Genomic DNA, 15,442 nt, shown 5'->3' on the forward strand with positions numbered 1-15,442 from the left:
TGTACTGGACGGAAAATAGGGCTAGGAGAGTTCTTTAGGGCTTAAAAAAAAAGAGCATCGTTAGCTCTATAACCTCATTTATAATTTCGACCCCCATGCTATTTGAGAAATCACTTTGATTTCGATGTGAAAATGAAAAGTTTTCATTTCTCAGTTATTTTCCCTTTGTTACCCCCTCCCGTAGTTGCCGGTTTTCCAAATACCAAGTCTAAAAAAAGGTCCTAGAGATGGCCTGTCTTTTTCTCCCCCTGCCCCTTACATTTAAAATCTCGGTATTTGGAAAAACCGGCGATCCCTGGTACTTTCAGTCGTTTTGTAGAAAATTCCTACCATTAAACTTAAAACATTTATTGTCACAACTCTGCTATTAACTAATCTACCAAGAAGACAATATAGGGAGGATTCAAAAAACCTATTTTGAATAATGTAACAGCAGATGTTGCAGAGTGGTTAAGGCGACTGACTAGAAATCAGTTTCCCTCTGGGAGCGTAGGTTCGAATCCTACCATCTGCGCTTAGACACTTTATTCCCTACAGGACAAGTTTGGCAGAAATAAATGGAAAAATCTATTGCACCGTGGAGTCCACGGCGCTCTAGTGTCACTTAGTGTTATTGTACTGTGGATCCACGGCACTCCATTTCAAAAAATTCTATTGCTCCGTGGATACCAGGTGGCGCGGACTGCTCTGCTGTACCTTCTTCTGCTTTCTTGGTTTTCTTTCTTTACCTAGTAATTGGCCTGATTATATATTTCGTGAGTGTTAATGGCGTCCTTGTTTCTTTGATGAGTTGAAATTTTCCTGCTGACATTGCTGACAATCATGATTTGATGTAAAGATTGAATTGGACACCGATCCTTTATCACAAAACCAATAAGTTAGTTTACGATCAGATTTCTTACATGTTTGATTAATAAATTTGTCTTTTTTTTCAGTTATCACAACACCAATCAGTGCATGACGAGCTTTCTGCAAACAGAGTTGATTTAAGAATTAATTTGTCATTTTTTACAGTTATCACTAAACAAATCAGTAAGTGCATTTTGAGCTTTTTGCTTGGATACATGATGGATTGATCAATTATGTTTATTACAGTTATCACAAAATCAGCAATCATTGAGTGCACGAAAAGCTTGGTACAGAGTGGATTACTGGATTTTTATTATTTTACAATTATCACAAACCCAGCAATCAGTAAGTACAACACGATGAGTTTTTGCTTTGGCAGAGAGTTGATTAATGATTTTTTATTTACTACCGTTATCACAAAATTAGCAATCAGTAAGTGCACGATGAGCTTGGTTCAAAGTGAATACTGAATTTTTCATGTTATACAGTTATCAATAAACCAATCAGTAAGTGCACGTGATTAGCTTTCTACTACAAAGTGATTAAAGATTTTTCGTTTTTTTACAGTTGTCACAAAACCAATCATCAAAATTTTGGGGGTAAACCTTTGATGGATAATGTGTGATACCATCCTTCACAACCCTTTGCGTCATATCCGATGAGCTCCAACCCCTTTTTCTCCCATCCGGTTTGGCGACAACAGCTCTTCTTCTTGTACAATCTCCCTAGACCTCTTGGCTCGGATTGGATCCGATAGAAATGGCGTTAAGGTTCCCGAAACCAAACAGTCCATCAGGTGCGCACGCAACTTCTTTTGGTTGTATAATCTGTTTTCAGGGTCTTCTCCAGTGGCCAAACTTGTGACAAAAGCAATGGAGAAGACTCCGCAATCATATCCGTTACTTTGACGCTGACAAGATTTAACAATGTATGTCATTTTCTTTTCAGGCGTGTAAAGGAGACTCGACATGCAGCTCAGGATGTGGTCGTTCTTCCATGGCGTGCTGGGCATACTGTCGTACACCAGAACGTGGTTAGGTTGGAAAAACCTTTAGCGACACACACCCAATGGTTTGACCCATTCTGGATTATTTGGAACCATTGGTCGCCCTGCGCGGGAGAGAATTCAAGTGTCGCCCCCATTGTGGAGCAATACAACCCTCCGATCGTTGGATGAAGTCTTTTCAGGATCACTTGGGCCAAGTTGATGTCGCCCGTGTTTAGATAATTGTGGTTCGTTATCATTTGGGGCTTATCCAAGAAGAGACGGGGCTCTCTGATCCTGCTTCTATGTGTTTTGGCTGTACGACAAGTTTTTAGAACCTATCAATAGGTAACGAGGAAATTAGTAGCACTTATTTGAAAGACTTTCTTATTTAATTTTTTTACCTCCAAAGACGGATCATCAATCGTAGCAGCGTCCACTTTGCACATTCCGTCGGCAGACAAATCGTAGGGTGAAACGGTGGAAGCTTCCACTTCGCAACTTTCGTCCGCAAGAGGACTATATGCAAGTGAGGGAGTGATGAGATCAATGTTATTGCACGTTTCTTCCTCTCGTGCAATGGCCTCGGCTTCCTCGTTCAGGATTGCCACTTCTTCTTCCAATCGATTATCGAAGTCGTTTCTTGCCAGTCTTTTCTTTTTTGCGTGCTTGTGGTATGGGTTGAAGAAGCCTTTGTTTTCTTTTGGCCTGCCCCGTTTTCTTGTTGCAACCGTCAGATGAATGGCTGCCCAAGACGAGATCTACAAGTATTTGATTAAAAAATTATAAAAAGAAATCAAATTTTAAAAAAGTGTTACCTTTTCGTTTTTAGGCAAATCAGTACTTTCATCAGTAGTAGAAGGTTCTTCATTAACATCAGCTCTACCTTCTTCCTTTTTATCCTCTTGTCGACTTAAAAGAACCAACTGAATTGGCTTATCGACCTTGATCAGGGCATGTATGTCGTGAAACAGCCTCATCTTCTCCTGGAAATCTGGTATGGTCCTGGAACTGATTGAAAAAACAGAGCAATGTAGACTTTTCTTTTCTTTTGTATTGTGGTGTTTAAAAAATCTGAAGCGTGGACTTTTTCTCTGTCTGTGAAAAATCATTATTCCTTGTTTTGATGCTCTATTTGACAACAATTAATTTATGCGTTATTGTTCCTGATGAACCAAATATAAAATAGATTTTTTCTCTACCTTTTCCAATTTGCAAAACATTTTCCATTTGCAATTGCAATTGGTGTGAGAAGTGTGAACAGTGTGAAATCCTATTTTTTAGATATTTGGTCCAATCCGGGAATAGTACCAGCACATGTAATCTGACTTTTATTTACAGAAAGTTGAAGCTACAAAGAATGTTAACTTCCCTTCGCGACATCCTAGCCGTCATCAAATTTCAGTAGCATAAACCTTCTCTATCCATCATCCTAAAAGGCCGTGCTTAATGGAAAACAATTAATTATTGCCGCAAATGGAGGAATCGTGATGAGTGGTGGTTATTTCGTCCTTCAACAACGGCAGCAGAAGCAGCGACGAATTTCAGTTTTAAGTTCGACTCATATGGTCATTGCTGCCGCTGAAGCCGCCGCTGCTGCCATTTTGGACAATCAACAACTGCAAGTAGCACATTCTCCACTCATGATGAGTAACATTTTACTCCATTACGGATTTTTTTTGGGTAAATTAGCTGTTTTGAGCAGGGGTTCTTCTTATACTGCCTGGACAATCCAGTGGTATTTCGATCTTTTTTTTATGTGATCAACAATCCCCAGCTCCTTACACGAACCAAAAAACGCTTGGGTCGATCAAGATATTTATAAAGGCTTGTGAAACAACGTGTTTTTTCCTTCGATCCAGAAAAAAAAACAAAGGAACCAATTGCAATTTTTATGGACAACTGCTATGGCGATGATCCTTCTTGTGTTGCCTTGATTGGTCAGGTTGAAATTATATTTGTCCCACCTAATTGCACCTCCACCTATCCACCTCTTGATCAAGTGATCATAACTACACTGAAAACTCTTTCCTAGTGAGAGATATTAAGCTCTTTTCCGGCTGCGTAAGAGAGATTCAAATGGCTTCAAGAGTTCGCAAAGTAGGTTCGATCTTCAGTCTTAATAATCTTTTAAGAAATGTGGCTTTAGACATAATTTTTAAATGTCATTCGGGCGAAAAAATGCTGGGGGCATCATGAATAACGACACCAGATTGTGTCATAATTCTTGAATAAAAAAAAAACATTTTGTCATGTTTAATTCACCCTTGTTGCCTTCCCCACCTTCCTAGTGTAATAAGCGCGGATGGTCGTGAATGTCGTACTCAAGCCCAACGTCTAGTAGTTTGTGACATCTTCATTATGTTTTTCCAATTCTCATTTGACCCAAATAATTTTGAAAACCTTGATTCACTCGGTCTTTTGGCTTCGAATTAGCGGAGGCTGTTATAATATTATTATAGTAAGGCTTTTGCATACTCTGCCACCAAACTGTCAAAAGAAAGAGCAAATCAGAGATGTGTTTACAGAGTCTTATTGGTATCGCCAAAGTCAACAGAAGTAAGAACTAAAAACGGTAATGCAGCTGTTTTCAACCTATCCCAGGATATAGTCGACACAGACAACGGGCGCCTAGTGAGTACAACTTTTCTCACAATTCACAACTTTTCATTTATTGTTTACCAATTGTATTATTCTTTCACATTAATCTGAAAAAATTTGTTTGCGTATAAAGCTTTCCATGAAATACACATCTTTTGAAATATGGGTTGTTTGCTTTTCACTGGTGTTTCGTTTTTCATGTAATTGAATAATAAGAAAAGGGTTCACCATATTCGTTATCCTTTACATTTTCTATATTTTTATGCATTGCTTGGCGAGGTATCAAACACAAAACATTAATCTGATCTTATTTAAGAGAGGGAAAAATATGACCATCTATCTCACTTCTTATCAGGAATATTAGATAAAGAACAAACTATTCATTATCTTGAAGAAGAAACGGAAAAAAAGAAATAATTAATTTGTAGATGTGTAATTGTTGCTGTATCCACTTCCATTTCTTTAAGGTACTCCGATATAGAGTAACAGTTTAAGTTGGAAATTTCTTTGGACATTGAAGTGTTTGCAATTACTTTTTTTAATTGACAAATAAAGAACAATTTTTTTGTTTATCAATACAGTTAAGAGCAACCGTCTTACTAAGTGTCATATCAGAAATAACCGTTTCCTTTTATAAGTTGAATAGAATTGATAGTTGTGATTAATAAAGAATTATTTATGTCAACCTTACGTCATGTCTAGATGAAATATTTGTTGCCAGATATTTTACCAAATTAGTAAACATCCTCATTACCTTGCTTGTCTCTTTCTCTCTTTCCTTTGCTTCATTGCACTCATTTTACCTTTTTACTTGCTTTTATTTGAACTCCACTCCACTATCCCCATATCCTAAATTTTTTTAAGATGAAGTTTTAGCCGTCGTTAATCTAACTGTCCACTTATTGTGCAAGATGACATAAAACAATCAAAGATGACAATTATCAAAAAAAAAAAAAAGATTAAACGTTAGATACGACGTTTATGGATCCCCCGAAAAACACGTTTACTCTGTGGACCTTGTACTAAGGGAGTGGGATTCGGTTTGATCGAGACTACTTTTACAGACGACATTTTGAGCACAGTTGCATATTTCGTCAGCCCAAAAATAATCCAAAAACTAGAGTAAACTTGAGATATGACATGTGTATTTTTACGGATTCCCACCAAATACGTTCACTCTGTGGACCGTAAGGGAGCGGGATTCGGGTCGCTCATGTCGTCTCGAGCAACCCGCCCCTTTTTTTAAAAGACGACATTTCGAGCAGAGTTTTATATTTCGTCAGCCATAACATTATCGAAACAAAATGATTAGATTACACGTTAAATACGACATGTGGATGTTTACGGATTCCCCAAAAAACGTTCACTCTGTGTAACGTGTACTAAGGGAGTGGGATTTCGCTCGTGACAAGCAAAACACCACTTTTTCTTGCAATATCCTTGAAATTTTTTTAACTTATTCTGTGATTCAACTTTCTTGGGTTTTGACACTTTTATCCAGCATTCAAGTCACCGTTTCCCTAAATCATTTTACATGTCACATCGATCAATTAATTCTTATTGATGTGCATACTAATGGATTTTGGTTTTTGTTTGCAAGACTAGTCACATCCAGTGTTGAGGACGTTGCAGTCATCTGCGACCCTTACCACTCAGCTCTGATGTCATCCATAAAAATCTTCTGTATTTTCATCTGTATACCGATGTCCTTTTCGACTTTCATAACAGTTTCGCGCATCTGCAGTTAAAGGACTGTTGTTATTTATTTTGCAACTGACTGTATGGTGAACCTGCCCTTTCCCTATTCTAAATTTGTTGTAGACGGGCTCGATGTTGTTTTGCCAGGCGAAAAGGGTGATACCAATTTACAAGATCGTGATAATGTTGGATTTGTCCTAGAGTTACTACTACTACTGGAATTTTAAAAATAAACTTTTACAGAAAAAAAAAAATAAAACATGTGAACGCTCCAAAGACGATGTAGAAGACTGTGGCGAAATAGGCCACACTGAAAATATCTGTGACGACGCAACTCACAGAAGTAACGGTAGTTCAATGCTATCATGGAATTAGTATTTTTTACAATTATTTTTCTTTTCGATAATTGCAGATGCTCGACTTGTTAACCACCCTTAACCACAAGATCGAATTTGTTTCACAAACTTCCTTTATGGAGACGAAAGTTTAATGTTTTTGGTGAGAGAGGCAAACTGAATACATCTAAAATGTCCATCACAAAACTAAAGATAGCTTAATATGAATGATGGGATCACGCTCCAGTAAGTTTTCAAGTATTTTCTATTTCATACTCAGCCAAAGGAAGTCGTTCTGCTTTTTTGGGGAAATGCATTTGACCTCGAGGAATTCACCATACGAAACGATCTTTTGGTGCTGTTCCTCGTCGTCAATATTGCCGTGTGCTACAGAGTTTTTGGTCGGAAAGTATATACAAAAGAGCCGGAAGCGCTACATTAATGAATGAATAGTTGGGTGTTCACTGGATCCTCCAGGATTTTGGATTATTCAAAAAAATTGGTAATAGAACAAAAATTATGATAACAAAATTAATATTCATAATATGCAACCTCTATACAACCCTGTTTGAATTTCGCGTTTAAAACGAACTCATAATTTTTCGCAAGAAGATCATTTGTTAGATCTATTGTGTTTGGTACATAGTTGATCTCAGCGCCTGTAATTTTGTCTGTGACATGAACGGTTTTAAATTTCCTTCTGTGAATAGATGCTCTGTTATGTCAATTGCATCAAGAAGTACACATAACACTTTACCAATAAGTGCAAAATATTTCATTAGTATTGAGAGTATAGCACATATACATTCAAAATTGTATATGATAGTTTATGTTTTCATTCCTAGTTTTCTTTGCTGATGGATTCATCTCTTTGTCAACCGTCGATGACCAGAGTTGAAACGAGCGCTCTCTGAGCTAGAGCGGAATGCGAGCGCGCTCGCGTTTTTCAGTGAGCGGCGAGCGGTAGCCGCTCGATTTTAAAAATTGCGAGCTAGAGCGGAGGCGGAAGCCTCGCGAGCGGAAATAGTTCCTTCAGTGGCGCCATCTATGATCCAGTGTTGTCACTAAGTGAATTTGACTGTAAAGCCAAATGAAACAAATGAAAGCAGTAGGCCTACTGCTAAGTCTAAACGCAAAGACGTCAAGTACAAGTAAGGCATGGCTGACGCTGATCAAATCACGCTTTCAGGCTCTGAATCTGAATCAACCCACGCAAATTCTTCGTAAGTTAATAATTATCCAATAACTCTCATGATCTCATCGTGAATTATTTTCATCTATTTATTTCATTAATTGATTATTTTTATTTCTATTTATCTCTATTCTCATGTGATGTGACGATGTCAGTATGAATGACGAAAATAGAGAAGAGAATTCATCCTCTAGTGTTCAAAAATCAAGAAGCTGGAATGAAACAAGAATTAAGTTGCCGTTGACTCGCTAATTTTGATAGATTGGTTTTTTTTAAACAAAACTGTAAATCTTCGAGAAATTGGAAGACTAGTCCTTCTAAAACCAATTAGGGCAACCAACCAACCATTTATGTTTTCAAGTTTCAACTTCTCACTTTTTAAGCCATTCAAATTAAGAATAAATAAGGATGCAATCCTGAAAACAGTTGAGCATTTTTGTTAGAAACTAGAAATGTAATGTATTTCATTAAAATACAAGTTTTTTCAAAGAACTCTCAGTATCAGGAAACATCGAAATTTTCTACTCAACAACAAAAATTTTTAAGAGCGGAAAAAGAGCGGTTTTATAGCGCGCTCAGCTCTTTTTTCAAAACCACGAGCTAAGAGCGCGAGCCGCTCATTTTGAGGGTAGGAGCGGATAGCTCTGAGCGCGCTCCATTTTCAGTGAGCTCCTTTCAACTCTGTTCATGACATAAAATGCAGCATTAAGCATCCTCAACATGTCCGTAGTAGGTTCCGTATTTTTTTAATAATTACATTCCGAGATCAATTCTGTAATATTCGAAACCCGCTGCTGTAGATTCTAAAAATAGCTTTATATAAATGTAAAATTCATATTGGTTATTTTGAAGTGGTAGAAATCTACCACTGCCACTGAAACTAAGATGTTGAAATAACAAAAAAATGAATTCAAATTTTTTATTTCTAATTTACTTTTTTTTTTAAATTAAAAGGATGTGTTATGTAATTGCAAACTTCTTCCATTTCTCCACGCGCATTAAACAATGTACTCCTTTGTTGGTTTTATGTCCGTAACGAACAACGTTCATTACTACTGCGTCTTTCTTTTCTTTTTCTTGCCAGTTTGACCAAAATTGGAAAAAATTGTATACGAAATAATAATTTTTCTTGCATAAGGAGTTTCGTAATTTGGACGATTGCTTCGTAAGATTTTGGTACGACGGCTCAGCTTTCGCCGTTTTCTAAAATAAAATGAGACTATCGCCGCTAGCGGCGCGACCATCTCGGCAGACATTCAAGGAGGGCTGGGGGTAGAGTTTTAAAGAGGCCTTGTCCGTAGCGGACCCATCAAGACGACGCCACTTTCGAGAGAATCTTCTGCCATAAGAGACCGGTAACCACCGGTAACCATAGTTAATGGCTCTGGTAATATAGCTAGGGTTTAGTAACGGTTCACCGTACCCATTTTTACAATAATTTCTGTGATGACGCCACATCTGGCATCTTACCCCCCCCCAAAAAAAAAATGTGCCCAACAGAGAGGCTCGCGGCCTCGTTCCCACTCAGTCCAAGTTTGCCCCTCTTGTAGTGACGGCCACGTTGCATCTCTCTCCGTTCCTAATAAAAATTGCCTTCCGCTTAGTTTCAGCGTACTTCACTTCATCACAATTACCATACTACTTATGAACAGAATAGCCAAACCTCGAGAGAGCGTCAAGTTTTCATCTACCAATAAACCTTAATTCAGTTTTTAATTTGAATTTGAAGATGGGGGGGGGTGAGGGATATGCGCCAAACTATAAAACAAATCCCATGCTCGTTTGGGTACATACATTAATTCCTGTCATACTTTCAACGTTTTCAACGACAGAATTTTTTAAATTATGTGTTATGTTTTATCGCATCAGCTGTGTTGTCAGTTAGCATTTGAATGCTCCTAGATAATGCAGCGTAAGAGTCGACGGTCCAAGTTACTGGGCATCCTTCATTAACCTCGCCGCCGAGGCATCAGCATGGAGTAAAATTTTTGGCTTGCAGTTCAGGTTTGGAAGACCCCGAAATCGGTTGCGGATCAGACGATATTGGAGGGGCCAAGCCTAAGCGATCGCTGAAGTTTCTTTCCGATGGAAACAACTCCCTCACATCTAGAATTCCTAGTTTTTTCCCCTTAGCCAAACCAAGGAAAGAATTTTTTGCATCCCTTGCTGCCATTTTCAATGACAAGACTGACAGCAACAGAAACCACTCGCTTCTCAAAAAGAAATCGACTTCTACGGAAAAGTTATTGCAAGAGCCTAGCGTTGGTGATACTTTCAGTGATGGCGTCGAATGCGTTTCACGTGGAGTTCGATGCAATCAATGTGACTGAAGCTCATGTTCATCGGTAAATTCATTCTATCGAATATTCACTCCATTACTTGAGTTATTCGTATTGGTCTTCCGCTTGTCTCCCTTTCTTTTTCATCAATGTAATTGAACTTAGAAATTTCACGACATTTGTTTAGTTCACAGATACCTCATTTTCTGTTGTGTTCTTGCTATCGTTTAACGTTACTTGAACGTTCTAAAGACGTGCTTTAAAATTCTTAAAGTTTTGGTATCTGTAACCACTGTATTTCTGCAAAAATTACTTTAGATGTTTTTCATTATCCATAAACCTTAAACTATGATCAATTTTGTATTGGGCGCGTTCTGTTTTATTTCTAGATATACAATAATTGAGTAATTTTTCCTTGTATCATTGATAAAGGCACGTGTAGATATCAGGAAGTTTGTGAAGATTGGCAGGCCAGGTTACAGAGTCACAAAGCAGCGTGATCCAAACTCTGGTCACCTGAGCATGCTTTTCAAAGTTGACTATCCAGGTATAATTTGATGTCCAAGTGGATTGTTAACTTTTGTATTAGCTTGTATATGTATTTTTTACCTATGAATTATTTTTAAGGCATCTAATAATGGAACATAGTTTTTACCTGTCATACAGAAATCGCTGAAGGAGTTGCACCTAAGCATCGATTCATGTAAGCCTATGAGCAGCGTATTGAAACTCCAGATCGTCGTTGGCAGTATCTTTAGTTTGCTGCAGAACCATATGAAACAATCGCTTTCAAAGTAAGTTTCGATAGACTCATTTAAATTTTTTTTTAGTTTTCGTCGATTTTTCATTTGTTCCCTTCTTCATTTCAGATTCCTTCTCGAGAGGTAGACAAGAGCGAAGGCAAATTTTGGTGCCGCTCAATCCTATTCACCGGTGCTTGTTCAATATCTTCCAGGAATTTTTCGTGTAGATTCTCTTGACCTTCTGAAATAAACAAGTATACATTCATTAAAAATAATTTAAAAATATCTAAATAGATTGTTGGCAACCAACCAAGTGTGCTGCTGTTTACGTTGGATTTGTGTTTTAGATGAGAAGTTTTTTAATCTTACGGCTTCAGCTTTTTTTTCTAGATTTTGGCCTTCTTCTCACTTTGTTTCTTGCAGCCCCTAGGAAAGGGACCATATTTAACTTGACAATTCGTTTGGCTCGTTTAAAAGCATTTTGATGATCGACCTTTCTTAACTTATTAGCTGCTCTTTCCTCTATTTGCTTTAGCATTTCCTCCTCATTCCAAGGTTTAGGCTTACGACCCTTTGGGACAATACCCCTTATTAATGAAGCAGCAGATTAGATGAAACGTGACAATTATAAGTTTGAAAGTTCAAATGAAGAGGTGGTCTAGTTCAGGCGGGGGTGAGCTATTTTCAAAACAGCCGTCTGACGCTAAGGACGAGTTGCGGCCATCAGCCGCTTAGATCTATGGAATACCACGCTGCCGCCGACGGGCTCACCTCACCCTTGCCTGAGCTGTCTCAGCGCAACTCGTGTTGGAAAAGCGAGAGACTCTTGCGATAGTCAGCCATTTCTATTCTATCTGTTACCACGATCAAAACTTATAAAATAACAGTACACTAGTTAACAGGTATGTTTATATTAACATTTCTAATTTTATTTTTTTTTAACTTCAATTGTTTCAAATAGAAAAAGGGAAAACCAATTGGAAAAACAGTTATGTATATTAAGATTTTGCATTTACAAACAAGTAATTATAAAGAATTTAACACTAGCTACACTAGCACACTAGATCTTCAGTTAATGAAGGTAACAGTGATGGGTGTGCGTATTGGTAGGCTAAAATCCAAAAGTAAAAATTTAATTTTAAGGTTTACCTAATTTTTGATACTTTTAGACTTACTTTTGTATTCCAAAAGGTGTTACCATGAGATATTTGCTGTTGCAATAAGGCTGGGGGGTAAGAATTAATCTAAATGAGTAATATTAATTAATTCCATTAATTTTCCACGCTGATACAGCTGGTTCAACTTATAAAATCAAAAGTTTTTTTTTAAACTAAACACCTACTTAGTTTTTTCTTTGAACTTGTGATGCAGAATGTTGTCTGGAGAAAATTCTTCCCTGGCTGGCCAAATTACTGCCCACTCTGAGCACCTTGTTGTTCTGCTCCTTAGCCAACTTGCTAGCCTGGCTGAGCACCTCTTCCACCTCTCTGGCGGCCTCTTCCACCTCTCTGACGGCCTCTTCCACCTGGCTGAGCTTCTCTTCCACCTCTCTGGTGGCCCCTTCCACCTCTCTGACGGCCTCTTCCACCTGGCTGAGCCCATTGATGACCAATGCCAATCATCACTAAGCTTCGATAATGATTGGCCTTTCATTTTTTTCTTCATTTGTTTTACCTTGCTGAGGAATAATTTTTAATGCAGCTGCTTGAAGAAGGTTGCCCTTGTTGGGCTGAGCAGCTTGTTGGCCTGGCTGAGCAGCTTGTTGGTGTCGCTGAGAACCTTGTTGGTGTCGCTGAGCAACTTGTTGACTTAGCCCTGCAGCGTGTTGCTGAGCAGCTTGTTGGGGTCGCTGCCTTCTTTGCTGAGGAACCCTTTGAATTTGGGATGCTATCTGAAGAAGGTGTCCACGGTTGTGCCCCAAACCAAAGCCTCTTACAACTCCACACTGAAATGGTAAGAACAGGTTAGTGAATTGATGTGTTATTAATTTAGGAGAACATACCATGGTGAAACGCCAGCTATTGTGCACAACAATAAAGTTGAAGCGATACTCTCGGTTGCGATTTTTGTTGTATAAACGAGATATCAGCACATGCAAAGCTCCCTGCACTTGACGGTGACAGGCAACCTGAGTAATGAAGTTGGTTGTGTTAAGGCTTTCTGCGAAAGCACGCTGGTGTTGGCTACTATTTCCACGGATGTTTCTTGCATTTCTAATTTCGAATGCGTTTAAAACCATTCTACGAAGTTAAGACCTCTTTAGGTATTGCAGAAAAGTTTAAATTCAAAATAAGCAGTAGCAGATAGTTTAAGTATGGTCTACTGTAATCATGACCGTGAATCTGGCTGTAAATGTTTGCTCGAATGTATCATGCCAGAGGGCAAGATTTCGTTTGGAACCCTCAGGGCTAGTCAGATTCTCGGCATTGTGATTGGAGTGGGCCATGGATAAAAGAAAATGAAGCTTTATTTTTATTGTATTGATTAGTTGTTGAAAGCTTGGAACTGCCAAAAGTGAATCTTGAATCAATGCTACATAAATTGATTCGTTTATTCAGTGTATTTTTATTGCCACATTTTGATTTACCCTTGTTATATTTTAAAGTAATTGCAATTTAATAAAAGCATTGTAATAAAAGTATAGAACTCAGGTTATTCTTATTTTCTGCCAATAATTTGTTTTCTTTTCAATTCAAAATTTTTCTCGGAATGCATTTTAAAGTTATCAGGGTCTGATGATGAAAACAAAGAAGTTGTTCATGCTCTTGCACAGTTCAAATACGAAAATGGCGAACATAAGGACTCCAATTGAATTATCTCTCAATACAACTACAGCAAACTTTCTGTTTTGTTATAAAGAGTGATGAAGAAGCTATCTCCTATACATATTTGGTTCATAATGAATAAGTTGCAAGAAAACTTGCTGCTGCTCATAAAAACATAGTGTTGAAAAGTGGAAAAGGTATTGTAAATTATCTGTAAACCTCTAGCTTTTTAAGTCATAGCAGTTACTTGTTGTACAAGGTAATTTAAATAATAATAGGCATCAACTTAAATATATATAGTTTTTAGCTCTTTACTTAACCCTGTTGCTAGGCGTTGGTGAGGGAGACGGTCCATCGCTTCCGGATGAGAGAGCGGAGCCCTCTTACAGCTTTCAGCGAGAGGTAGGAGACATCGTCGGCGATCACTTTGGTCGATTCATCGCCGGATACATCAATCCGAACTTCAAGCCTTCGAGCTGATTTCCTGGTGCACGGGACCAAGTGTTTGAGCCGCACTTGTAGAAGTGGGTGTCGTGGAGGCCGCCCTGGCCCGAACCAGAGAGGTAATCCGAGAATGGAAGCGGGTTAGGTGTTTTGCCGTCGAATCCACTGAATAAGTTATGGGTAAGCTGGGGACGGGCAGTGAGTCGGACCACAGGATCGTTGTTGTCGATGAGTTGCGCGTCCCAAACAATAATCCATATATCCGAGTATTTTGTGAGCTGAGAGGCGTCTAGGCCGCCGGCCATACGGTCGGAATACAGGAAACCATCATGAGCAGTTTGAGGCACATTGGAAACGAATCTAAGAAATTTGGGGCAACGTGAGTCCATCTCGTCAAGGAAGCCACGGAGTACCTGCCCTGTGGCAAGATGAAGAGAGAGCGACGAAAGTAAGTGGGCTCTGAAAACCTCCAGCTTTTACCAGGGCGCCAGGTCTGAGTTGGCCAATTTGGTTAACTTGTCAGGCAGATCGGAGACGGGGCGGAAGTTTAGACGAGTGCCTAGGGGGACACCGAGATAGCACTCGCTCTCTCCCCCTTCCAAACCACGAAAAGGGGTGCCGTGTTTGGTCAGATGTGATGAGATAGTGGCATTTCCTTTGGACATTGCAAGGGTGGAGCATTTATCAACGTTGTAACCAGTGACACTGCCAGGGCTGACAACTCAGACGGTACATTCGAACCAGCGATATTGCATGCTCCTGTCAATGAAAGTAATTAATGGGGTTTCATCAATAGATAACATCAGAAATATCACATATCTGAATGACGTGGAGTTGCGTAAGTGGTTGGTCCCTTGGGGCGGACATCATGGTACTTGAAGGTCATCAAGAAAAAGCGGGGTATCCTCCACGCTGGGGCCTCCGTTTACACCATGAGTGACCACCAATCCATCAAGAACAACTGGAGCAGCAGATGGTGATCCTTCGTCAGAACGACCATTGAAGTATGATATTTGCGGTTGGTTTCCTCGGAAGTTGACAATATATCCTTCTAAGGGTCGATTCTTGTATCTGACGTCGTCGCTTGACGTGAAAACAACCCCATCAGGAACATCTGAAAATTTCAAAATGTAAAAAAAAAAAATAATTACTGTGATCATACAGAAAATTCCCATTAACGATACATTTAATGTTTTGGTTGGGAATTGTTGATGGAATAGTCGGCATAAACTTACATGCTTCAACTTTCCTGGCGTTGAACAATTTCCTGTACGTTTTCATGCAAGCAGAATTGTACCGTACGTTTAATCGGAGTCCAAGTTTAGCCGCCATCAGCATAGCGTCAAGAATGAACTGGAGTTGTTCCGGAGTAGTGCCGATTAGAGAAACGTCGTCTGCATAGGCGGTTGCTTTCAGCACGGCGCAGAAAAGGGGGAAAACCATAGTTGGAAGGAGCCTTAGCGCAGCGAGGCTTTCAAGAGTCCATCTCGCCCTGACGGACACCAGAAGTGGGATGAATAGTGACTAGTTCCCTGCCAACCACAAATTGAA

The 15,442-nt window shown here is 39.0% G+C and overlaps 2 long non-coding RNA genes and 1 other non-coding gene across 5 annotated transcripts; all 3 read left to right on the plus strand.

Annotated features, from left to right (window-relative positions):
- The first annotated feature begins 432 nt into the window (after positions 1-432).
- Trnas-aga lies at positions 433-514 on the plus strand. The gene has a single exon. It is a non-coding gene; the product is annotated as a tRNA-Ser (tRNA).
- LOC124203080 lies at positions 447-3,035 on the plus strand. 3 transcript variants are annotated; one of them, XR_006878423.1, is made up of 8 exons: positions 447-877; positions 936-1,032; positions 1,096-1,194; positions 1,276-1,355; positions 1,417-1,645; positions 1,798-2,182; positions 2,247-2,601; positions 2,667-3,035. It is a non-coding gene; the product is annotated as an uncharacterized LOC124203080 (long non-coding RNA). The 3 variants fall into 3 exon arrangements; XR_006878426.1 differs by having other exon boundaries at positions 936-1,013; XR_006878425.1 differs by lacking the exon at positions 1,276-1,355.
- Positions 3,036-8,989: 5,954 nt separating this feature from the next.
- On the plus strand, positions 8,990-10,911 carry LOC124204073. The gene is made up of 3 exons (XR_006878737.1): positions 8,990-10,486; positions 10,606-10,733; positions 10,809-10,911. It is a non-coding gene; the product is annotated as an uncharacterized LOC124204073 (long non-coding RNA).
- The last annotated feature ends 4,531 nt before the right edge of the window (positions 10,912-15,442 follow it).

Source organism: Daphnia pulex, chromosome 2 (assembly GCF_021134715.1).
Source record: "Daphnia pulex isolate KAP4 chromosome 2, ASM2113471v1".
NCBI classification, from domain to species: domain Eukaryota; kingdom Metazoa; phylum Arthropoda; class Branchiopoda; order Diplostraca; family Daphniidae; genus Daphnia; species Daphnia pulex.